This window comes from Mustela lutreola, chromosome 10 (genome assembly GCF_030435805.1).
Source record: "Mustela lutreola isolate mMusLut2 chromosome 10, mMusLut2.pri, whole genome shotgun sequence".
In the NCBI taxonomy this organism is placed as follows: Eukaryota; Metazoa; Chordata; class Mammalia; order Carnivora; family Mustelidae; genus Mustela; species Mustela lutreola.
In genome coordinates, this window is record NC_081299.1 from 63670855 (window position 1) to 63696964 (window position 26110).

General features: G+C 38.6%; 1 protein-coding gene across 2 annotated transcripts in view; it reads left to right on the forward strand.

Annotated features, from left to right (window-relative positions):
* The window catches only part of ST6GALNAC3 (ST6 N-acetylgalactosaminide alpha-2,6-sialyltransferase 3), a 527343-nt gene that overhangs the window by 281699 nt on the left and 219534 nt on the right, over positions 1-26110 (forward strand). Inside the window, exon 2 of one of the 2 annotated variants that reach the window (XM_059135171.1) lies at positions 17856-17992. The exons of the other annotated variant lie outside the window; for it this stretch is intronic. The gene's annotated coding sequence lies outside the window, so the exon portion shown is untranslated. The remainder of the gene's footprint in view (positions 1-17855; positions 17993-26110) is intronic. 2 annotated transcript variants of the gene reach the window in all.

Sequence of the window (26110 nt, forward strand, 5' to 3'; positions counted from 1 at the left end):
GTGCAAAGGCATAATTGCTTGTGTTCATACATAATAAGTAGGTTGGGGAATTGGTCTGATGGTATATCTTAGTTATTAATAGTGATTGTCAAGTGTACATTTCAAGTTTAGAACCTCATTGGCCTTCTGGGAGTCAGCATCTCAATTTCAAGGAAAATTTAAACCTTTCCTTTCATGTACTCCTGTTCATTTAATCCTGTCAAAATAGGAGATTTTGTGTCTAAGAAAAAGAGCTGGAGGCTAATTAAAGGACTCATGGCAAGGGTTTCATGGCCCTCTGATTTCTCTGCAAATGAGCAATGGATTAAATGTAAATGAGTCAGAAACATAACTTACTTTTTTAATTATGGTAAAAAATGTATAACATAACATTTACTGTTTTAACCATTTTTGAGTGTACAGTTCGGTATTATTAAGCACATTCATGTTACTCGGCAACAAATCTGCAGAACTTTTGCATCTTGCAAAACTGAAACTCTCTACCTATTAAACAACTCCCCATTCTCCCCTTCCCCTGGTGGCCACCATTCTAACTTTCTGTCTCTATGAATTTGACTACTTTTAGATACTACTTGGATACTTCATATAGGTGGAATCCTAGAGAATGTGCTTTTGTAACTGACTTATTTGACTTAACGTAGTGTTAACATTCATCCACATTGTAGCATGTGACAGGATGTACTTCCTTTTTAAGGTTGAATAATATCCCAGTGTATGTATATACAGCAGTTTGTTTATCCTTTCATCTGTCAGTAGATACTTAGGTTGCTTCCACTTCTTGGTGCTTGTGATTTTATTTTTATTTTTATATATTTTTATTTTTTTGTGTGTGTTTTTTTTAATTAAATGTTTTTGGAAATACAGAGTTCTTAGATTAGATCGGTCTTTAATTTCCTCCTATAACGTGAAGGAAGGATATTTTAATATGCTTAAAGATTCCCCAAAACTCTTTGTCACTTAAGCCTTATTCTAGTTTGTTATTCTCTGACAATAATTGTACCAAATACTTCTTTAGGCAGAGTGGTATGTTGAAACTCAGCACCAGGAACATTTAAAACTCGAAAAATGAGTATTGGATGTTTGGGCAGTCTGGTGGATAGACTATGGAAATGAGTAACTTTTGACCTGAAGGATCAAGGACACTTTGGACAGAATTACTAAGACAAATCCATCTTTTTACAAAACTCTTTAAAAATTAGATTCCTTTCCATACTTCCTAAAGTTGAAGCTATTATTTTTGCTTTAACACTAGAGTGAGTCGACTTTTTTGGTGACATCTTAAATAATTCCAGGACCTAGGAGCCTCAGAGGTCTGTGCCAGTGAAAACTCAATGTGTCATCCATATTATTAAGATTTTTTAAAAGAATTCACGAGAGCTTACATACATATATATACATATATATGTATATATATATATACATATATATATATATGTTTAAATAAAATCTTTTACTTTTCCTCACTTTCTCTCTCTTCTTTACTCTCTCCCTGAAGTCCTTATCTTACCCACAATCCCTGACAAAACATATGTGGTAGGTGTGAAATTAGAGAACTGCCAACGTCAGAAAAAGCCATTGCCTTACTACCTCAGACTGAGTCCCTCCCTTTTCACATTGGAAGCTTTCCTTATTTTCGGAATTAAATTCTCGAATTCGTTTTCTCTAAGCTGATTCATAATCTGTTTCAGAATTCCTTTCCCCTATGCCACGTTTTCCCTTTAAGTCAATCTGTGCATGAAATTAGTTTTTAACCCAGCTTGATTGTGTCCAGTGCCCCTTTTTTGGCTTTCAAAGCAGACCAAAAATGTGTGAATTCAAGTCCCTGATCTTTTAAAAACCCAATCTGATTGACCCCTCCAAAATTCTTTTCCTTTGATTTTTAATTTAGCTTTTAAAATGGAGTGCCTGCTAATTATATTTTTAGACATTTAACAATAGATCCTAAGTGCAAAAAAATGTGCGTGCTCAATTCTAGTTGATTGATGGATCTGTTGAAATATCACCTATGAGGTTTTTTCCCCATGGATTATCTACTTACCAAAATAATTAAGGGATAAGAATAAGAATAAATCCAAAGATACAAGGTTGTGACATGAATGCCATGTACCATGATCTCTCTCCCATTTTGGACACCTAACTGTGTTGAGAAGGTTTAGGTCTTTCCCTGTTTAGTTTGATTTCTTCTACATAGTCGTGAGTATAAAACAATTAAACGGAAAGTTCCCATCAAACAAGTGTCAAGGTGCCCCTGGTGTCATCATTTGAAATCAATCAGGAAATCTCCATTTCTGGTGCCTGGCTGACTCAGTCAGCTAAGTGTCTGCCTTTGGCTCAGGTCATGATCCCAGCTTCCTGGGATCAAGTCCAGCTTTGGGCTCCCTGCTCCATGGGGAGCCTGCTTCTCCCTATGCTTCTTTCTTTCTTCTCTCATGAATAAAAATATAAAAATCTTTGAAAAAAAGAAAAAAAGAAATCACCATTTTTTTTCTGGATAAAATCTCCCTCCCTTCTCTCTGGTCTGGAAAAAAATGCAAGTGCTGAAAACAGAAAACTATTGCAGATAAATAGGACCATGGCTATGCATAAGATTTGGAAGCCAGCACTTTGCAGGGAAAATTAGAATAAACAAAACTCCACAGAAATACAGCTAGTTACATCTCTTTTTATAGAAGAAGAGACATTGAGAAGTATTTACAGTAAGTATTAACAATTCTGATGTAAGGAAGACCTTTCTAGCAGGTCAGTATTCGAAAATGACAGGGTGGGTCTCTGAGGCAGAGAATCAGGGGGCTTGCATAACCTGGACCCAGAAACCAGAATAAGACATAAACTTCACCAAAAAAGAGAAAGTTCTCTGAGTGACCCCTGGCTAATTCTTTAGTGTGAAGAAAATGGGGGGTGAAAACAGAAACATAGGGCTCATTAATCATGTAATTATGCTTGTGAACTGAAGAGTAAACCATATGTAAAATGTTCATCCCATAGTATTAATTTCATCATTTTTAGTTTTTCCTTTTCATTTATCTCTTAAGTAACTATATACTGAGAACCCACAAGTATTTCAGGCACTGGCCTAAAATGGTAAAAAGGACACAGCTTTGCCTTCAAGGATCTGAAAGGAATGGGGCAGATGGCAGGCAAGAAACACTGGTACGCACAGTGTATTATGGGAACAGGACGTGGGGATATTTATCTGAATCCTTGTGGGCAAAGGAAATAAATTTAACAAAGAACAAAGGAGAGTTGGATGAGAAAGGGGAGGGGAGAGGCGTCCAAAAGAAGCAGATACTAAATTTTGAATAGTTCAAAAGTTCAGTGAAGTTTTGTTATTATAAAACCCCAAAGTAAAAGTCCTTTGCTTATATAGGCAGCAAAGCTTCTCCAAACTGGATGCCAAGAACTGACAGTGTGGCCATGCTGGGTGAGCCATCCACCTTCAGCATGTCGTCTCAAGAGGGTTTGCCATGGGACTTGACAGGCTGTGTTTATTCTTCATGTTGTTGCAAGCTTGAGGCCGTCATCTGGAAGGTTTTTTGGTCTCAGCCGTACGCAGTGAGCCTTCCAGATACTTGGATAAAAATCTCTTATTAAAAAGGTTTCATGAGAGCCTCCTTGGTGGTTCAGTTAAGATTAAGCATCATCTGTCTTCTGCTGGTGTTATAATCCCAGGGTCCTGGGATTGGAGCCCCTTTGTTGGGCTCCCTGCTCAGAGGGGAGTTTGCTTCTTCCTCTGCCTGCCGCCCCCCTGTTTGCACACTCTCTCTCACAAACACACATTAGTAAATAAAATATTTTTTTAAAAAAAAAGGTTCCAGGAAGGAGAAATGGAAAATCATGCCACAAAGGCACATTTCATGGTGCCACGGGGGCTGTTGCTGTGAATTTGATTTGTAAATCATGCAGAAGACTATAGCTGTCCTCTCATTCCATCCGATTATACCACTGTCCTGTCCCAAAACAGGATCGTACTGGAGGAAGTTTCCCAGAAGAATGCTGCCCACTTTTGCCACTTGCCCTCTCTGATCTAGTCCATGGCTCAGCAAATTTTTTTTGTGTAAAGGTCCAGAGAGTAGCTATTATAAGCTTTGCCAAGTAGAAGTAAGTAGTGCATTGCAGCATGAGACCAGACAAAGACAGTATGCAAACATGGTCATGGTGGTGGTCCAACAAAAATGGATTTGCAAAAGCAGGCAGTGGCCCAAGGCCACCATTTGCTGACCCCTGCTGACAGAAGTTCTTTAAATCGAGCACCTAGACCCTTGCATATACAGTTGCCATAGCTTGGAATGTTCCTCCTCCCTCTCTCTGCCTGGCTAGGTTTTAGTTCTTCTTCAGCTCTCGGTGTAGAGTTCACTTGTCAGGGAAGAAGCCCTCTCGGTACCCCAAATTCAGGCAATATGTCTCTCACGGTACTCCCACGGGTACCGTGTACCTTCCCCTCCAGAGCAGGGACTGCTTTCCAGTAGCCTGGGGACTTAGTCTTTCACCCCTCCAGATGGTCAGCTCTGCCAGGGCGGAAACCTGCTTGCTTTTTCTCTCCCTCGGGTCTCTCCCACCTAACACACAGTGCCTGGGACATAGGAGAGACTTGGGAAATATTTGCTTAATGCTTCGTGAATGAACTTATTTATCCTTTCCCTGACTTTTTAGGATTGTAAGCTTAGCGGGGGAAATTTATTTAGGGCTTTGTAGTTTATGAGTCACATTGCCATCCCCATATTGTAACAAAGCAGAAGTTTCACTATTATCTTGGTTCCAACAGCATTCAGAAGGCTATGCTAATCCGTAGTTTTAGCCATTTGTTAGCAAAATGCCATTTGGGCTGTCTTTGACCTCTAAGAGGTTGGTGCCTGCCCCTCCTCCCTCTCCCCTGCTACTTTTCTGCTGAAGTGGAGGTTAGTGCCTCTCTGTTCCTATCAGTGTCTTACACTTTTTTTTTTTTTTTTTCAGAGACAGTTGCAGAACCATGTTGTCTGTCCTCCAGTGTTTTACAGAATTTTTAGTAATTGTCTCTTTCCCTTTTAATATACCTCATTATCTCCCTAGAACCAAATAGGTTTATTTGACTTATGAGACTAGTCTAGAGTCAGATCAGATGTAATCAGAATAACTCTTTCCTTCACTAAGACCAAGGCTTTGTTGCTGGGTCCAAATTATGGGGCTCAGCATTTGGGAAGAATTATTTCCCAGGAAGCCCCTCTATCCCTTACAGGCACACAGTTTGAGAGGCCTGCCTCCCAATCTGTCAACGTGCCTAGACATTTCTTTGAATCCTAGCCAGAGAAAGCTGGGACCGTGGCCACAGAAGAATCTCTTTTTTACCTCTTCTACTTGTAGGAAGAATGACTAATAACAAATACATGGAGCTCACCATGCACCAGGCATTTACTCTCTGTAAGCTATTTATAGATAGTAACTTACTGAACCTTCATGGCAACTTTATTGCAGTATCTTTATTTTACCAAAGAAAAAACAGTAGCACAGAGGAACTGAGCTACCTTGCCCAAAGTCACACAGATAGCAATTGTGGAGCTAGGAGAGGAACTTGGACAGAATCTGATTCTGAGTTGTTTCCATTAAACCATTTCACTGATACTGTGATCGCTGACCTCCCCCTCCCTGTTCTGTAACACTCAATCCACTTCTCTCTTAAGATCTCAGAAAATAGGAATGAAGAGTTTGGAAAGGAAACAAGTAAGAGTGCAAGGCTAACTGTGGAGACAGAAACTGGAGTGAAATTTTCAGAGGCCACATTAGATAGTAAGCTACACTATCTACAAAAGGCAGAAAATTCCCAACCCTGAATATCGGGAGCCTTGAAAATCATGATGGAAATGAAAATGCCCTTGAACGGCTGTGGTGCTTTCTCTTTTCAAAGAGCTAGCTTGGAACACTGAAAAGATGTTCTTACTCACTGAGTGGTTTTACACTGAGTCTGAAGTAAACTTTCAACCATAAAGACATATTTTCCGTAAGATTGAAATCAATTTGTGAAATAATGTAGAGAATGTAATGCCTGTTGCTATTTTTCCAGTGACCGTGCAACAGAGACCAATGAGAAATGTGGTCATCCTTTTGGACTAGATACTCATTCGTCTCTAGAATGGTGACACATGAAATGATTCTCATATTCCATGTTGCAAATAAAAATTAGTAAATTATTAATAATAAAACTAATGAACTCCTTTGTGATATAGGAACTGGCCACTGTGGGTCTGAAGATATGAAATCCCAAATGCTTTGTGAAAACTAAGCCTAGAATAAATATTTGATTAAATTAGCATAAACAGATAACACATCCATGTTTTAGTGTAGAAAACCTTTCTTCTCATATTTCCATCTTCAATGGTTAATTCTTATTTGAAAAGATCCTTCTTTTTAGGGGCACCTGGGTGGCTCAGTGGGTTAAATCCTCTGCCTTTGGCTCAGGTCATGATCCCAGGGTCCTGGGATCGAGCCCCCCATCAGGCTCTTTGCTAGGCAGGGAACCTGCTTCCTCCTCTCTATCTCTGCCTGCCTCTCTGCCTACCTGTGATCTCTGTTTATCAAATAAATAAATAAAATCTTTAAAAAAAATTCTTTTTATGGGAGCATTGCCAGATAAAAACGCGCTTTTTTTCAGACCCAAAGAAACTGTTTCTTCAGAAAGTCATAGGCATTATTATTATTATTATTTTTTTTTAACAAGGTTACCAAAAGGGACTTGTTCAGGGGCACCTGAAGTCAATATAGCAATAAATTGAGAAATCAATTCTCTGTCCTCTATTTTTGTAAAATTATTGTGGATGAAATGAGCATTACTTTTTTGGCTCTAGAAGCTGATTTATATAGAGATAGACAGATTTTGGGGCAAAATTTTCCCCCTACAGGTAAAGTCAGTTTTTAAAATGTGTAATGACCCCATTCACTTAGGCATCCATCCCATCCATCCAATCCAACCATCCAACCAGGCAATCGAAAATTTCAACTATCCTGACCTACATTATTCTCCTTCTCTGCACTATTTTGCCTCGTCGAACTTGTAATCTTTGCTGTTCTATATAGCTTACTTAATTTGTTTATTACTTTAGAATGTAAATTCTATTTGGTCAGAAAGGCTAGTCAACGTTGTTCATAGCATATCCCCAGCTCTTAGAATAGTACCTGGCAAGAAGTGATAAATAATATGAGGACTGTTGAGTGAATTTTTATTAGACAAATCTTTGTTTAGCATCTACTGCTCTCCAAAGTACTGGACTGAGAGCCAAAAGGATCTAAGATGAAGCAGATGTGGATCTGACTCTCAAGGAGTTTCCAGCTAATAAAGTCATTACCAAAATATGTCCTTTAAACAGCATCATTATACAGGGAAAATTACTTGTTTCCATATGAGAAATGAGTCAGAGGTGCTATTTATACTTCTCCCTGAGAGAAAGGCTTCCCTGAGGAAGTGATATATGTAATAGAAATTGAACAAGGGAAAGGATTTGGAAATGGGGCATTGGAGTGGAAGATGTTCCAGAAAAAAAGAGTGATACTTGTAATTCAGGAGTGAAGGTGGGAAATACAAGATCTCTGGAAGACAGAAAGGCAAGTGGTTCAGGTTAGAGGAAACTTGGAGACCAAAAGGGGAGTACTGGAGCATCTATCTGGGAAGAAAGATTGGACCAAATTACAGAGAATTTTGATGACGCGTGCTGGCGGTGAAAGTTCAAAACAATTCTTTCTCTGATACCTGAACCCTTCCATCTTCCCTACATTATAACTTCTGAGAGACAACATGTTGTGCTTTATGTTTTGGGTTTCAAATCAGCAACGTGGCCAACTTCATTTCTAGAGCCTGGAAGGAATCTTGTGTGAAATGCAGATTTGGTCTTTGATCTACATTTTGCAGGTCAACAAGCTCCGTGACTTGACAGGAATCACAGGGCTCATGGGATGCTGTTCTTGAAAAACTTATTTAATAGATTAGCTACGGACCCGCTTTCACCACTGAGCACCTCTGTTCCTGTTCCTGCTTTTCAGCAGGGAGCCAAGAATTGTCCCCAGCTCCAAGAGATTTCTACGAAACTGATCTGGAGTATGGATTTCCACCTTCCCAAGTGTTTCAGCCCTAGAGCGGTGTAATAACAGATAGTATTTTCTACTCCTAGTATCATTTAGGGAGGACACCAAGAAGTGGTTTTGTCTTGGCGTGGGAGACTGCCGAGTGTGTCCTTGTTCCAGCAGAGTGCTTTGGCACCGGGAAGCAGAGACAGCAGCTTTCAAGTGATAGGAGAAGCAGGCTGATTAAGAGCTCTGCATGGGCAGACGGTACAAAGCTGCTTGCATAGTCCTTGCCGAACAGTTGGGGGTTTTAATGGAAAATTTTCCAGTTTGGGATCTTTTGGAAGATTCTGTTATTTCTCCCGTCCCCAATTCCTTTTCCTCTAAGTCCTTTCTCTCTCAGTTAATGTCACCACTGTCGTATCTTCCCAGGTACTCAGATGCCCTTGTATTTCAGTGCCCTTGGGAAAAACTGGGAATAGCACAATTTATTTTTTTAAGTAAGTTTAGGCAATTTATTTATCTTTAAAAATTAAAGAAAAAGGGGCACCTGAGTGGCTCAGTGGGTTAAAGCTTCTGCCTTTGGCTCAGGTCACGATTCCAGGATCCTGGGATCGAGCCCCGGGCTCTCTGCTCAGCAGGGAGTCTGCTTCCCCCTTTCCTTCTCTGCCTGCCTCTCTGCCTACTTGTGATCACTCTCCCTGTCAAATAAATAAAATCTTAAAAAAAAAAAATAATTGATTTAAATTAACAACAAAGTACTGAGCTCACTTCCACAACACGGGTATTTGTTCTTTCCATTCACTTCCATTATTTTTGTCTTCTCTCTCTTGAATGAATTCTGAAATGGGAGTGGTAGCAAATGTGAATCCATGAGTTGGTGATCTGAGTGTGCCAGTCCTCACACTGTGCCGAATGTAGCAAGCTGTCTCCTCACAAAGTGATCAAAGGCATTTTCCCGAAGACTTCCCTGATCATAGCAGCCAGAATGCTCCTTGCCTCTGCCACCTTTCTAAAATAATTCAAAATTGTAGCAGGAGTGACACCATACTTATTTTTTACTACACTTGCGACTCTAATGACGATGACACTGAAGTGTTATTGTTTGTTGAAGGAGCTCAGTTTTGTGGCCAGGAAATCCTAGGTTCAAATTATGACTCCAATGCCTACTTGATAGCCTGGGGCATGTCATTTGAACTGCCTGGCCTGCTTGCTCCCTTGTAAGATGGAGATAATAATAACAAATACCTTTCTCGGTTGTTGTGGGAAGTAAATAATAACTGTAGGGCACAAAGCATGAGACCTAGAAAGAGGTCCTAATGGAAGTTTTTTTTTTTTTTTTTTTTTTTTTAGTATTTTTGAAGATTTACTTATTTGTTTATTTGGAAGGTGGGGGGGGAGAGAAAGACAGACAGAGAGCAAACAGGTAGAGACACGGAGGGAAAATTAGAGGAGAGAACCTCCAAGCAGACTCTCCACTAAGCCTGGAACCCAGTGCAGGGCTTGATCTCACAACCCTGAGATCATGACCTGACTGGAAATCAAGAGTCGGACGCTTAACTGACTGAGCCACTCAGACATTGCTGTTGTTGTTTTATTAATAGTAAAATGGAAAATTCTCCAAGACAGAAGCTGCATCTTCTACATCCTTTAAGGGTAGTGTTTTTGATAAGCACCGATGTGTGTGGGGTGGGGGTAAGGTGTGCACATTGAGCTGCGGAGGCCTTCTTTGCCTTCTCCCATCATTTTAGTAGATTTTCTTTAGTATCCTGCCTCTGGTAATGAGGAAGGGGTGAAGGCAGCTTGTACATTTATGTTTCACGAAAATCTTTTCTCATCTCTAGGGCACGGGTATCTATTTGCAAGGATGCAATCTGTGATAGCTCAACATTTGCTTTGTTTTCCAAAATCAAGCCAAGAGAAACAAATGTAAGTTTGATGTGCGAAGAGCTCTTACAAGAAAGAGCTTCCTATTTTCCATTCTCCCCAAAGCATTCTAGAGCCCAAAAATGTGTTTCCTTTCCCAACATTCTTTTCTCCTGGTGCCTGGCAAAGATTACATTAAGATATGAAGGAACCACTCCAGGGTGCCCAAGCGCCTGCATTCAGGGGCCACAGCTGAATTTCTGAGTTCTTTCTCCTGTGATTCATGCAGCCTGTGGTTTGACTAGCGCTAGTTAGAGAGAAGGAAAGCTCACACATTTTACAGTGAGCCAAGGTAAAAGAGAACTCTTTTGTCAAGGTAATAATAACACTTAGCACTTATATAGGGCTTTTTATCTTCAAAGGGCTTTCCAAACATTAGCTAATTAAGAAATCTGTGCAATGTGCAGCAGCTGTTGAAAAAATAAATGTGATGCTTGGGTGTATTAAAAAAGGGAGCAAAAACATGAGGACATCCTATATCAAGCAGCTGTGGTGCTCTGTCTAAATTGTTTGCTTCACCTGGTGGAATAGATCAGACGTTAAAACAGTCCGGCTGCGCAGAGTAATAATGGTTAGGGAGATGGCAGAGCTTGCACATGATGGAATACTGCAAGGGCTACAGAATATTTGTCTAAAAAGGGAAAGCCAAAGAAAAGCTTCATCACCTAACTTGTTTTAAACTTCCATAATCACAGGCAATGCAACACTCATAAAACAGACATCTGACATGTAGACACAGATGATCTAAGAAAAACCATTGACGAGAGCAGGCATTCTCAGTGCTTCATCCACGTTTACTCAACAGATATATAGAGAACACTTACTAAATGTTAGGGGCTTACGTTTTAAAATTACATGGAATAACTTAAAAATGATTACATATGGTATGTCATTTATGTATAATACCTTAATTTATGTATAATACCTTAATTTTACACTACTCCTGACACACACACACACACACACACATTCAGTTCACGCAGCATATTTTTACTGTTGTTGTTGACTCACTGGCAGAAATGAGCTAACATACCAGTGTATGAGCTGAGTTGTGACTGGTTATGGAAACAAAGTAACCAAAAACACTCTTTTGTTGTGGCTTTCTGTGCGAGGCATTGGGAAGTGGCCAGCTTTTCTTTTTCTCTTTATATTTTAATAGCAAAATTCTTTAATTTATACCTGCCATTCTGTCTAAAGTGCCTCTTTGGGAGTTGGCAAATTACACAGAGATGAGGGGAGGTGCTCCATGAAGAAAAAAGGGGGAGGGAGCATACAATGTTCAGATATGGATGCCTGTCCCCCGTTATTTGTAAACACCACATTATTTATACATGCTAGGCATTATTTATACACCTGCAAGGCATATTAGAACACCTTACTTCCATTGTACCCAAGGTAAAAGGGTAATTTGTAGCTTTGAGCTGTTTGTCAAAACGGGGTGGCAAGAAAAATTATTTCATTTATTAAAGGAAGACAAGTTATGGCAAAGATGGTAGAGGAGTAAATAAGAAAAGAGGGTGTTCTAGGTAATTGGGAGAGAACTGGGAGGGAACATCTTCATTAAGTGGAGGAAAATATCTTCAGAAAACTATGAACAGGTACACTTTTGCTAAAGAAAAGTTATTAGCTTAAAAATAGAGTAAACTAACAATGAGAAGCTGAGTGATGCAAAGCCAGGGACAGGGGCACGGAGATAGATAAGCCTCTGGTCAGCATCTCCTGAGTTCAGAGCCCAGCACACTATGATGTGACTGGAGGGTCTAGGCCTGATTCCCAGAAGCCCAGGACCAAGGGTGTTTTTTTTTTTAGGGTATATGTATGGTATCTGGTTAGATATGGTTAGAAAAAAACCCAAGTCAGTGATCAGTGACCCACCCTGGAGCATTGTCTATTATAGGCACTATTTGGAAATAAACTACATGTGTGTTTTTTGTTGGATTATGTTTTTCTGTGAAGAAAAGATTAAGTAAACCAGGATGCATTCATGAGTTGGAATACTGTGGAGCTATTAGAACAAGGAGTTCTATCTCTGCTGCAAACTCAAGATAAATTGATAAACAGACTCTTAATTATAGAGAACAACTGATGGGCATCAGAAAAGAGGTTGGTGGGTAATGGGCTAGATGAGTGATGGGGATTAAGGATGACACTTGTGATGAGCACTGGGTGTTGCATGGAAGTGTTGCATCACTATATTAGGCACCTGAAACTGATAATAGTCTGTTAACTAAGTGGAATTTAAATAAGAACTTTAAAAAAAGATAAATTAACAAAGCAATATTTGGGGAAAGTGGTGTCAAAACTCATGTAAAAACTATAAATCTATATGTGTGTATGCATTCACTCTAATTATATGTGGAGAGACTATAGATAATCTCTGAAAGAATGTGCAAGAAAAGAGCCACAGTAGTTATTCCTGGAAAACAGAATGGAGGGATGCAGAGGCAGAAGTTGATGAGACTTCCTTCTTAGTGTATATTTCCTTCTTAATTTAAAAAATTTTTTATTTTGAGATAATTATAGATTCACCTCACTTGTAAGAAATAATACAGATAGGCCTTGTATACCTTCAGTGTTACACACCTTGCAGAAATATAGATTAACATCACAACTAGAAAGTTGACATCGAAATTATCCACCAGGCTCACTCAGGCTTACATGCAATTTTGTGTGTGTATGTGTGTGTGTGTGTGTGTGTGTGTGTGTGTGTTCAGTTCTATGCAAATTTTATCATATGTATAAGTTTGCGTGACGAATATCACCGTCATGATATAGAGCAGTTTCACCATAAGGTTCTCATACTACTGTTTTATGACCATATCCACCTCTCTCCCTTTCTCCCCTTTTTACCCTTGGCAACCACTAATCTATCTCCGCATCTATCATCTTGTCATTTCAAGAATGTTGTATAAATGGAATCAAGTAACCTTGTGATACCGGCTTTTTAAACTCAGCACAATTTTTTTGAGATTCATCTAAATTGTTGCATGTATCTCTTCTTATAGACAGCATATTGATGGATTGTTGTTTTCAATCCACTCTGGAGGAATCTCTGACTTTTGCTTGGTGTTTTTAGACCATTTACATGCAAGGAAATTATTGCTATGTTAGAGCTTAAGTCTGCCATATTATTACTTGTTTTCTGTTCGTTTCTTCCACTTTCCATTCCTATGTTTCTCTTTTCTTATCTTCCTGAGAGTTACTTGAATATTTTTGAGGATTTTATATTTATTTATTTACAGTGTTTGTGAGCATTTCACTTTGTATTGTATTTTTAGTGGTTGCTCTGGGTATTACAATATACATATATAAATTGGCCAAATTGACTAGCATTCTGTTCTTTTTTCACCTTTTGGCTTACTTTTTATTACCTGTAAATTCATTTAAAAAAATAAATAAAACTAGCAAACCAAAATGTCCTCCCCTAATCACACTCAAAATAAATGAAACAAAAACTCAGCTGTGTGTAGTCAGACTATAGATGGGAAAAATGAAGACCAGAGTACTTCAGAAGAAATAGCCCAAAGAAATCTTGAAGAGAGAAAAAGTGCTAAATCATATGTTTCCAGGGCATGCTTCAGAAATTGAAAATTGGGAGCCTGTCCAGGAACTCTAAAGTGTAGAGTAGAGAAAGCCACATTGTTGAGTATCCAGGCCATGGGTTTTTTATAAACCTGCCACTCACCTGTACCACCTGGGGGAACTCATTTCATTGCTTAAACTCTCTAAGTCCCAACTATAGAGGAAGTCAATAATGGAACTAGCTTCCTAGAATTGTTGTGAGAATTTGCTGAGAGAGTATATATAAATTTCCTAGTGCTGTGTCTGGCACATGGCAAAAATTCAAACAAATACTAGCTATTATATAACTGAACTTTCTCCTGAGTGCCTGCCTGGGTCCAGGAATTGCAGATGTACAATGTCATGGTGCCATTCCTCAGGAGGAGAAGATAGTGTCTCTAACCATGCCCATTTGCTGGCACTGCTCACTCCTTTGACTGCATGGATGGCACCATCTTTCCACTTCTTTTTCATGAAGGCCAAATTTTGTATATAACAATGTTTGGGGGTAAAAAGAGCTTATTCTGGGCCTTTTGGTTCATTTCTCTACCCTTACTTAGGCTGATGGTCTTAGTACTTCATAGTCGTTGGATATGAAAAACAAAGAGTAAAAAATAAAATTTGGATATAGAGGGGCACCTGGGTGGCTCAGTGGGTTAAAGCCTCTGCCTTCAGCTCAGGTCATGATCCCAGGATCCTGGGATCGAGCCCCGCATCAGGCTCTCTGCTTGGCAGGAAGCCTGCTTCCCTTCCTCTCTCTCTGCCTGCTTCCTCCAAATTTCTGTTAAAAAAAAAAAAAAATGGATATAGATTCAGATGTTCTTACCCTTGGAGGAAGAGAGAAAGATGTTAGAACTGTTAGCATTGTTCCTAGCAGGAAGATACATGATCAGTCTTTTCTAGCTTTCATGCGTCCTTGTTGACAGATCTTGGGATAGAAATGCACACCCTGCTTGATGTTTACTTACTTTATATAGGACCCAGAATATATGTATATGGCTCTTATAGTTGCTTTTTCAGTGCTTTTTGTAATACAAGAAATCATCCAGGTCTGTTGAATGGCACTTCATACAATCAGAATGGTCATTTAGGTTATTCTAAGCACACAGAGAACATTTTCTTGGAATGGTCTTTCATTTTATTTCTTTTGTTCTTCACTTCATACATAACTTTCACAATGCAAAGACCTGGCTCTATTTTCAGACCAGCAGATAGATTATCATCAGACCTAAGAATATTTTCCTCTCCTTGTCCCTCATCCCTGATCCTTTGTTTAAACAGTTCCAAATTCACTTGACTGTCCATACATTTCCTTTCAGGGCTTTCTCCCCATGCATCTTGCCAATATCCATATCCTCATCTCACCCTTCACCAGACCCTGCTAAATCTCCCTCCATAAATTTTGTTCCCAGATTAGAAGTTTGACCCCATTTCCCATTCTGTTGAGCAACCTGCAAAGAGATTAAGACTAAGGGCGGTTTAGAGTCAACAAGAGCTCAAAATCCTTGCAGCTATCTGTGCCTGTCAAACTGTGGCCAAGTAGTCTTCCATAGTGGAGAAGGACAGAGAATCTGATAACGGCTTTGGTTTGAGGTTACTGAGACATGAGTCTGCCCTAGAGGAAGATTAGGAGAGCTGGTAGGCAGCTTGTATTCTCTGTAATATGTGGCTAATCTCCCAGAGAAACAGGCTTCCAGGAAAGGGTCAAATTTGACATCCAAGGCCTTAGAGTGACCTCCTGGGTGGGTCCTTTCTTTCCTAGCTCATTTTCAGAATTCATTCTATGCCACGTGGCCAACATGGCATAAGGGAGTAGTAGAGTCATGAGAGGGAATTAGAAAAACTCACAGAACTTACAAAAGACTTCTATGTGAAAGAGATGTTTCACAGGATTTTGGTGATGCAGAAACAGGAAGATGATAGAGACTAGCAGCAGGGGAGGAAGAGGGAGGATTCCTGCTGGCTGAGTCCCAGATTCTCCTTGGTTAGGGAGAATCTGAGAATTAGAAGCAAAGAGATAAGAAAAAAAATTATGACAGCTAGGCCACATCCATCTGGGTTAAGAAAAATGGATGAGAGTAGGTGAGGGGCAAGGAGTATGCCAAATTAGCCACATGGGCTGGGATGAAGGAGAGGCTCCTCAGAGAAGAGGAGAAGGGAAGAAGGAGACTTTCAAGAAGTGTTCTTAAATGGGCAGGAAACTTGAACAAGCACTTCACAAAAAAGGGTCGTGAAATGGCAATAAATGTGTGAAAGAATGCTTAACCCCCTTACTAATCAGGGTAATGCAAATTAAAACTGCAGTGAGATAAAAATATTACCAGAATGGCTAACCCAAAAATGACAACAAAACCAAGTGTTGGCAAGGATAGGCAGGGAGTGGACCTCTTTATGCTGCTGATATGAGCACAATTTACTAACTACAACCTCTATGATAAACTATTACTCTCTATTAAAACTGAACATATGCATATCCTGTAACCTGGTTATTCTACTTCTAGGTATATGTGATCACTGAACTTGAGTATATGTGAGTATATAAATAAAATGAGTATATGTGATCACTGAACTTCATGCACATATATGTTTTTAACAGCTTTATTCATAATAGCCCCATGTGAAAATAATAAATGAGTATATGTGATCACTGAACTTCATGCACTTAGAGGTTTTTAACAGCTTTACTCATAATAGCTCTATGTGGAAATAATAAAAATGTCCATCAATATGGAATGGATAAACAAATTATTTATATCATGAAGTACTATATAGCACTGAAGAAGAATGAGGTGTGGGCAAATCTCACAAAATAATAACAAAAGAGATAACAGATATTAAAAGCTACATATTATGGGATTTCATTTTATGAAATTCAGAAACAGAACAGGTTAGTCTATATTTGGGGTAGTATTTACCTTTTGGGCACAGAGAGAGAGTAGTATTAGGAGAGGACATGAGGGGTTTCTGAGGTCTCTGTAATATTCTATTTCATGACTTTGGGTGGTGGTTACACACTCATGATCAACTTGAAATAACCCATTAAGTTGTAAATTTATTATTTCTACATTTTTAAATTGTATTCTTCAATTTAAAAATTTATTAAAAAGAAGGGAGAATTGGATTATGAATTAGATACCTATCCATCTATCTCTCATCTATTTTTGATAAACCAAAGTAAGATTGGATTTTTTTTTTCAATGTTCCAAAATTCATTGTATATGCACCACATCCAGTGCTCTATGCGATATGTGCCTTCCATAATACCCCACCACCAGGCTCACCCAACTCCCCATCCCTCCTCTCCAAAACCCTCAGTTTATTTCTCAGAGTCCACAGTCTCTCATGGTTCGTCTCCCCTTCCAATTGCCCCCAACTCACTTCTCCTCTCCATCTCCCAATTGTATTTGTTCAACTCAATTCCTTCTAATGTGACATTGTGCCTAAATAAATGATAGCACATCGGACCCAGGAGGTTTACCTTTCTATACAGTGTTTAGTTGTTTGTCTTTTCTCTTTCCTTCTTCCTTCCTAGTCCTGTGTAGTTCTCTTCTAGTAACAAATAATCGAAGATTGACATTTAGGCTATCTTGAGTTAGACATTTCTTTGATTGTCTGCTGCTTCATCTGATGCTTGTTTATTTTGGATGATAAACAGGCCTGGTATGTCAGCTCTGATGTATATTTGTTGTTATGGAGGGAATATAATGCTAATTTGAATTCTGGTGAGCACAAAAGTGTGAAGTGATGTGTAAATATCACTAGAAATTAGGGTTGAGCCATGCCAAACTTTTCTCTAGTGGAACCTAAAGGAGGTAAAATACTGGACAAATTTTTCCATATTATGGTATTAATGTTTAAGTATTCTTTTGTTCTAAGAGATGCAGTGTCCAGAAATTATCCCTATGGTAATAGTTTTTAAGTTGGATTCCTCAGTGGGTAAAATAGGTAGCTTTGGATACATTTACTTGGGATCTACATAAGATTTGGTTTGAAAATAGTTTGGGTTGTTAAAAAGACAATCACTTCTTTAGAGAACTGTTAATATGGTGATAAAAGATTACCAGACAAAGAGAAATGTCTGGTGCATAAGACCATGTAACCTAAAGGCAATATCTGTGTACTTATAATGCCAGGGGCAAATATGAGAATAAAAAGCAATTGGAATTGGGAGTTTGGAGTAAGACTCCCAGGAACATTACACTAAAAGATGCCCCTGAACTAAAAGTTAGCTGAGATGTAGGAATAATAATGTTAGTAAATATTTGTTGGATATTTATTATTATTTAGTAATGCTAGCAATTTTTATACATTATTTAATCCTCACAAGAGCACATTGCTTACAGACATAATGGAGTGGCTGCTATCAGACTAACTGTCCCACTAAGAAGCTGGATAAATTACTGCTTGAAGGCATCAGAAAGCACCTAAAGAGACTAGAATGTGAAGAATTAAGACTGCTGAGAAAAGGAAATGCTTTGAGGTGAGCATGACCCTCTCCCTGGCCTTTTCTCTTTGATACATTTGCAATACAAAAAAGGAGCATAGAGGCCAAACAGACAGTAGTGGCCTAGATCTTACAGGAATTTCTGTGGAATTAGAAGACAAAAATTCTTCCAATACTAAGAGAGCCATGATATGAAGGACCAAGATCCCAGAAAAAAAAAGATCCAGAGATATCTGAGCCAGCATTCTGCATGCAACAGTTCCTGAGGAATCTATGGAGTTTACACTGTGCACAAGAGAAGCCAAGAAGAATCCAGAGTTAAAAGGCCAAAAGTCTAAGCAGGGATTTAAGCAATTCCATATAACTGAAGAAACAGAAACTGTGGTTCAGAGACTCCTGAGGAAGAAGAGTCTTGATAAAAATGACAAACACTCAACTGAGACTCAGAAGAGCTAGACGGTAACAGTAAGGGCAAACTGGAGATAGACCATTCCCTACTGGATCAAGATGATGAGTCTGTGCTCTATCTTTCAGAAGAAAACAATATCCTCCATGTAGGAAGAACTTAAATAATTATTTCACCTAAAATGTAGAAATAATAATAAATTACCAGGCATGTTAAGAAATAAGACCAAATATCTGAATTTCAAGAGAAAATATAAATAGATGATAGCTAATTGATATACTGAGATCATCAGGCAGAATTTTAAATAACTATAATTAATATGTTTAAGAAAATAGATTACAAATTTATTATTTTCGCACAGGAATCTATAAATAAGGACCAAATAGAAATCCTAGAACTGAAAAACAAATTAAGAACGCAAGAGATGGGGCACCCGGGAGGCTCAGTCAGTGAAGTGTCTGCCTTCAGCTCAGGTCATGACCCCAGGGTCCTGGGACTGAGTCCTAGGTCAGGCTCCCTGCTCTGCAGGGAATCTGCTTCTCCCTCTGCCCCCCCACCCCACTAGTTCTCTCTCTCTTCCTTTCTACCTATTACACTTAGTAGAAGAGAAGATTAGTAAACCTGAGAATTTTGGTAAAACTTAAGAGATTGAAGCATAGAGAATAAAAGGAAAGACCCACCCCCCAAAAAAACTCATAACAAATATATGAGACCAGTGAAAAAAATCTAACATGGTGCTTCTCAAAGTATGATTCTGAGACTGCTTCTCATACTGGTCCCTGATAAGATAAAGAAAGAAAGAATATTTACAAATATTTATAGCAATGGATTTAGCCACAAAATCTTGAATGTATTTTATGACAGAATTGGTCTGCAAGGAATTATAAATAAAAGGAGAACATATTCATCATAAATAGTTGGAGAAATACTGGTATGACATATGTACACTTGGAGTTCCAGAAGTCAGGGAGAGAAAGAATGTGACAGAAGTAACATTTGAAACTGTATTGACTGAGGATTTTAAAAAACTGATGAAGACCTCAAGGAACAACTTCATGAAGCTCCATGAACCCTAAGCATTGTAAATACAAATAAAACCATACCTAAGGACATCAGAATGAAGCTACTGAGCCTAAGATAAAATAAAAAATCTCGAAGTCTATCAGGAAAGAAAACCTTCAAAGGAGCAATAGCAAGACTGAAAATGCCTTTTCAACAGAATTGGTGGATTCAGAAGTCAGTGGAATGGTATCTTCAAGATGTTATAAAACAAATAATAATCAGGCTGCAAACTTAATTTCTCCAAAGTTTAGATAAGTAGATATTTGTGGACAAAAAAGAACTGAGAATTTGGTGATTGCCAACTCGCACTAAATATTAGAGGGAACTGTTTAGGTAAAAGGAAATGATCTTATACGGAAGTACAGAACTGAAAGAAGGAATGAAGAGCAAGAAAAAAGTTTAAAGTGAAGGTAAATATAGGTGAACCCTGAGCAAAATAAAAATAATGTCTAGGGAAATTAAAATACATGGCAATAATAGTCAAAATGCAGAAGCAGGGTAAAGTATTAAAAAGTGTTGTAAGAGCCTTGCAATGTCTGGGAACTGGTGAAAATATTAAATTATATTGTACTTTAAGAAGTCAAGGAGCAGGGGCACCTGGGTGGCTCAGTGGGTTAAGCCTCTGCCTTCGGCTCAGGTCATGATTCCAGGGTCCTGGAATCGAGCCCCACATCGGGCTTTCTGCTCTGCAGGTAGCCTGCTTCCTCCTCTCTCTCTGCCTGCCTCTCTGCCTACTTGTGATCTCTGTCAGATAAATAAAGAAAGAAAAAAAAAAAGAAGTCAAGGAGCAAATAATGTAATTTATAGGATAACAACTAAAGAAGAATAATGCAAGAATGTAGAAGTAACAGACTACTGCAGAAAAAATGGAAAAATAAAAAAATTCTTGATTAATTTTTAAAAACAAATGTATAAGAACAAAGAACAAATGGAAATGAGAAATGAATAAGAATGTGGTGGATTTAAATCCAGATATATCCATAATTATATTAGATATAAAGGGTCTAAATATCCCCATTAAAAGACATATTATATAAAAAGTACTATTTCAAAGTCCTGTATCCCTGGTGCCAATAATATATTATCTATTAATTAAAAAAATACTATTATGCTACATGAATATACACACTCATAAATAACAGAACCAAAAAGCTGAAAAAGAAAAGAATGGAAAAAAGATATACCTTGCAGACACTAATCAAAAGGAAACTGATATAGTTATACTGGCATTAGACATTTTAGATATTAAGGAAAGAAGTCATGCTAAAAATGAAAAAGTTAGGTCAATAGTAACTAAATGGACAATTTGACACTGATATCCAATAATTTTTTTGGTAAGATTTTATTTATTTGACAGAGAGACAGTGAGAGAGTACAAGTAGGCGGAGTGGCAGGCAGAAGGAGAGGGAAAAGCAGTCTCCTTGCTGAGCAGGTAGCTCAACATGGGACTCCATCCCAGGACCCTAGAATTACGACCAGAGCTGAAGGCAGATGTGTAACCGACTGAGCCACACAGGTGCCCCGTGATACCCAATAAGTGTATACCTAAAAAAAGGTATACACTTAAAACAGTTAAAGCAAAAATTGGCAAAACTGAGAAGAACAATGGACAATCTGACAATCATAGTTGGAGATCCTAATAGCTGTCTGTCTCTTTAATTGTTAGCATTAGCAGACCAAAATATGAGTAAGGATAGGGTAGATTTAAACATCATAGTTAAAAAACTGGACTTAAGTGACTTATATATATACAGCTCTGCATCCAAAAGCTGCAGAATACACATTCTTTTCAAATAAACATGAAACATTTAACAAAATTGATTACATACTAGTCACTAAAGTAAGCCTTTAAAAAATTCAAGTGGATTAAAATCACATGTAGTATTTTCTCTGATCACAATGGAATTAGGCTACATACCAATAACAAAAAGATAATTAGACCATACACTTATGCTATGACCCAGTAATTCTGTTCTTGGAAATCTAACACTAGTGGGTATATTTGACAGGAAAGGGAATATACAATAATGATCATAAAATTGAAAATATAACATTTGTTCATCTATTATAGTTATATATTCATAATGAAATAATGAACTACTGCTACACACAATAACATGAGTGGATCTTGCAGGATAATGTGGGCAAACAAAGACAGATACAAAGAATGTATACATATTATATAATTCCCTTTGTAAATTTCAAAACAGGTAATATTAAGCTGTAATGATACAGGTCAGAAAAGTGTTTTGTTTTCTTACTATAATACATATTATACCTCATTAAAAATACTTTTTTTAAAAAAATAGAAAAACCAAAAAAAACCTCAAGATGAAATGTAGAAGCGCTTTTTGGGTTAAGAAAGGTGGACAAACATTACAAACAGGGAATTTCTTGGTTTCAAGTTTTATAATCTCCATGAACTTTCTTTCACCAGTAAAGTTACTTTAAAACTCCGTTAGCATTCTCATCGATTATTTATGATGGAAATAAAGATGCCAACTAATTGTATATTTAATTCTCAGATCTGTTTTCTCCTCCATCATGAGGGGCATGTAAGGCAGTGCTATGTAAAACAGCCCTGGAGACAGATTACTAGATTTAAATCCTAGTCTAGCGTTTGGACAAGTTATTTAAACTCTGTGCCTTGGTTTTGTCACTGTAATGAGAGGCAATGGCAATACCTAGGTCATCGTGTTGTTTTGAGAATTCATTGAGTTATAATTATCTAAAACAGTGTCTGGTACAAAAGTGAGCACTCCATAAATGTTTGTGATTATGACTTTAACTGCCTTGGGGGGTTGGGCCACTCCTTCTATTTGTTTTAATTTTGTCTAATACCTGGAACTATACTGAGCAATCAAGAAGATGGGATTTCTGGAAAGCTGGAGGCAAAGATATTTTGAGAACTGACTCTGTTTTCTCTCCATGGATGAGGATGAGCTTACACTGATGACAATTTTGGCTCCCAACCCAGAAGCTTAAATAGAGCTGCATAAATTAGTATGTTAGGAATAAGATGGGAACAAAATTGTTTCCTCAACACTGGCAGCACCCTACCACCCTGGTGTCAAGAGCAGCTTAGTCCTCTGCTAGGGAACCAAGTGATAAGTGCCAAGACATGTGAACTCAGTCGCTTCCCTGCACAATCACCTTGCTTCCACTGCAGTCTTTGTTCATGGCTCAGTAGGCTGCGAACTGCTAGCAGTGCTACGTGTGTGTCCATTTTTGGCAAATGTGTAAATGACCTGAACTCTGAAATCCTATATGTTAAGTCCTTCTACTACCAATAATGTTTGTGGGTTGAATCGAATCAGATTCTACTGATTCAAAATGAAATGACCTTTGAGAGATGACTAAGAACCAGAATAGCTCAGTTGCTTAACTCATAGGCTTTGGGGTCAGATGGGTTTGAGTTCCATTTGTCAGATGTGTGTCTTTTCACAAGACATTTAACTTCTCGGGGTCTCAGTTTCTTTGTTTGTAATATGTGGTCAATAATTATAAGAATTTGATAGGATTGATACAAAGAGTAAATGAGGTATATGTGTCTGATACATATGTTAAGCCCTCAATAAATAATAGCAGTTACTGTTCTTATAGATGGTATTTATATTTAAAAATTTTTCTCAGCCAAGAGGCTCAACCTGGTAGAATGGAATTGTGAAAACTAGGCATAACCTTCAAATGTATCCTGTCCTTACTTTTTAAAATCCATTTTGTTTTTATTCTCCTGGCGACCCTGAGAGTTTGGACAGTGTAGACGCTATTATCTACAACTGGCCTATGAGAGAATAGCATAAAAAGATAGAGTTGTTGGTCTAACAATCTCATGACTATTGAAGTTAGAGAAGAACCTAGAACCCAGGCCTCCTCAATGCTAGCCTTGAGGTTTTTATTCCTTCTTGCTCTGTCTGCATTCTTACCTCTGATAACCAGTGAGAGTATTCATCACCGTGCCCACCCCCCCCCCCCAGCAGAGGATTCTTAAAAGAGAGTTGTTATCCTAAATTACTAGTGTAACACTCATCTTTTCAGATGTGGTAGTAAGATGGTTGACACTGGTCAGTAGAGGTTTCTAAAAGGTCTAAGAGGTTTGATATTGAAGTTCATATAAGGACGCTCCCTCTTTCTGAACCCAGTATTTTAATTTCCTATCCTAGAGATCAGTTTAACCTCTCTGCAACATAGCCTTTCATCTTGCTACATTCTCCTTGCTATGAGGTGGCTTTTTTCTGCCTACCAGCCTGGACATGGTTATCTTACCCATGGCTCCTGAATTTGTTGCTCCTCGTTTCAAGCCACCAACAGAGACTTGATAATGTATTTACACCGGAAATTAAGTTTCCTTGAGGAACCAATAGATCAACAGCCATGCCATTTAATTTTCTTCAAGGGTGACTCTAGGACTGGAGGAGGTGATCTACTTGCCCTCTCAGCACTACAGTGAGTTTCATGAGGGCCTGGGGTCATGGAACAGGGCAGATACTCATTACACATTTGCTGAGTGAAAGAATGATGTGGTAACTCAGAAACCACTCATATTTTAATTAATGACCTACATAAACATGATACATTTCTTGGCTTACATTAAGTTATATTCGATTCGGTTTAAATTTTGGGGGTTTTGGTTACCAAGAAGGCCAGAGAATTACTTTGTGCTACTAGCTGGATTTTTTTTTTTTTATTTTTTATTTATTTGACAGAGATCACAAGTAGGCAGAGAGGCAGGCAGAGAGAGAGGGAAGCAGGCTCTCTGTCCAGCAGAGAACCCGATGCGGGGCTCGATCCCAGGACCCTGAGATCATGACCTGAGCTGAAAGCAGAGGCTTAACCCACTGAGCCACCCAGGTGCCCCTACTAGCTGGATTTTAAACTTCTTGGCTCCTTAGAGTAGTGTCTTCTGCCCATACCCTTGTCCAGGTGTTTATGACCACAGATTTACCTGCTTTTGAAGGTTGATTTTAGAGTAATTCAATTAAAAATAGCTTCTATTCTGTCTTCATTAAATTTCAGCACTGAGTTACTTAGGAAATTTTAGATGTAAGGTTTTCTGCTGATTAAGGTCATAGGATATTCATAAAACCAGCTTTTTTTTAAGTTTTTAAATTTTTTTTAATTTATTTTTTTATAAACATATAATGAATTTTTATTTCCAGGGGTATAGGTCTGTGAATCTCCAGGTTGATACACCTCACTGTACTCACCATAGCACATACCCTCCCCAATGTCCATAACCCCACCACCCTCTCCCGACCCTCTCCCCCCAGCAACCCTCAGTTTGTTTTGTGAGATTAAGAGTCACTTATGGTTTGTCACCCTCCTGATCCCTTCTTGTTTCATTTATTCTTTTCCTACCCCCCAAACCCCCCATGTTGCTTCTCCACTTCCTCTTATCATGGAGATCATATGATAGTTGTCTTTCTCCGATTGACTTAATTTCACTAAGCATGATACCCTCTAGTTCCATCCACGTCGTTGCAAATGGCAAGATTTCATTTCTTTTGATGGCTGCATAGTATGCCATTGTGTATATATACCACGTCTTTATTCATTCATCTGTTGATGGACATCTAGGTTCTTTCCATAGTTTGGCTATTGTGGACATTGCTGCTATAAACATTTGGGTGCATGTGCCCCTTCGGAAGACTCCGTTTGTATCTTTAGGGTAAATACCCAGTAGTGCAATTGCTGGGTCATAGGGTAGCTCTATTTTCAACTTTTTGAGGAACCTCCATGCTGTTTTCCAGAGTAGTTGCACCAGCTTGCATTCCCACCAACAGTGTAGGAGGGGTTCTCGTTTCTCTGCATCCTTGCCAGCATCTGTCATTTCCTGACTTGTAAAACTAGCTTTTTGATCTTAAGTGTGGCTGCACACTCTCAATGCCAGATCATACAGCATTTACTCTGATTAGTCAGATTTGATCTTCTGTAATAGGACATTCAGCAGCCTCTTCTGACCCCCGAAGAAATCCAGCCAACCAACCAACCAACCAACCAACCAAAAACCATGAATAGACCAACTCAGCAACAACAAAGTGTAAGCCAGCCTGCAATGGGCATAGAGGTGAGTCTCTGGGAGACCCTTGAGTGGAAATAGTGAGCTCCTTCAGACCCCTGGGCTTCCATGATGCTATGTGGGGAGCAGGGGAAGGTTTTCTTTTATTTCCCTTCTGTGCCAGACAGCTGGAAAAGCTTTTCATCTACTCTATTCAGATGGTTGCAAGAAAAGAAAAAATATCATGGAATATCCAGACTTGGACAGATAACAGCCCTACTCTTTATATCCCACCTATTAATCCATGAGAAACAGGGGTAGAAGCAGTCTTTGGACGGTCAGCTATCCATGCATGGTGGTGTGATGCTGACCCCTTTTCACATGTACTCAGAATAAAAATGAAACCCTACTACTTGTTTTGCCCATTAGATAGCATTATCTCCATGGAACACCAATTCATATCTCTTTGTGCTGTGTGTGGTTCTCACATATGGGATTTTAATAACCTCCATGCTGTGCTATGAATTTATAAGCAGGGCCAATAGAGGAAAAGCACCACAGGACTTTATTTTTTCATTATTACTCTTTTGAAAAACAGGGTCTGCCTCATTTCTGTAGGGTTCTTCTGGCAGCACTAGTGGTTGCAGCTAGTGGTATAGTTGTTACTGTGGAACAAAATAAGCTCTTT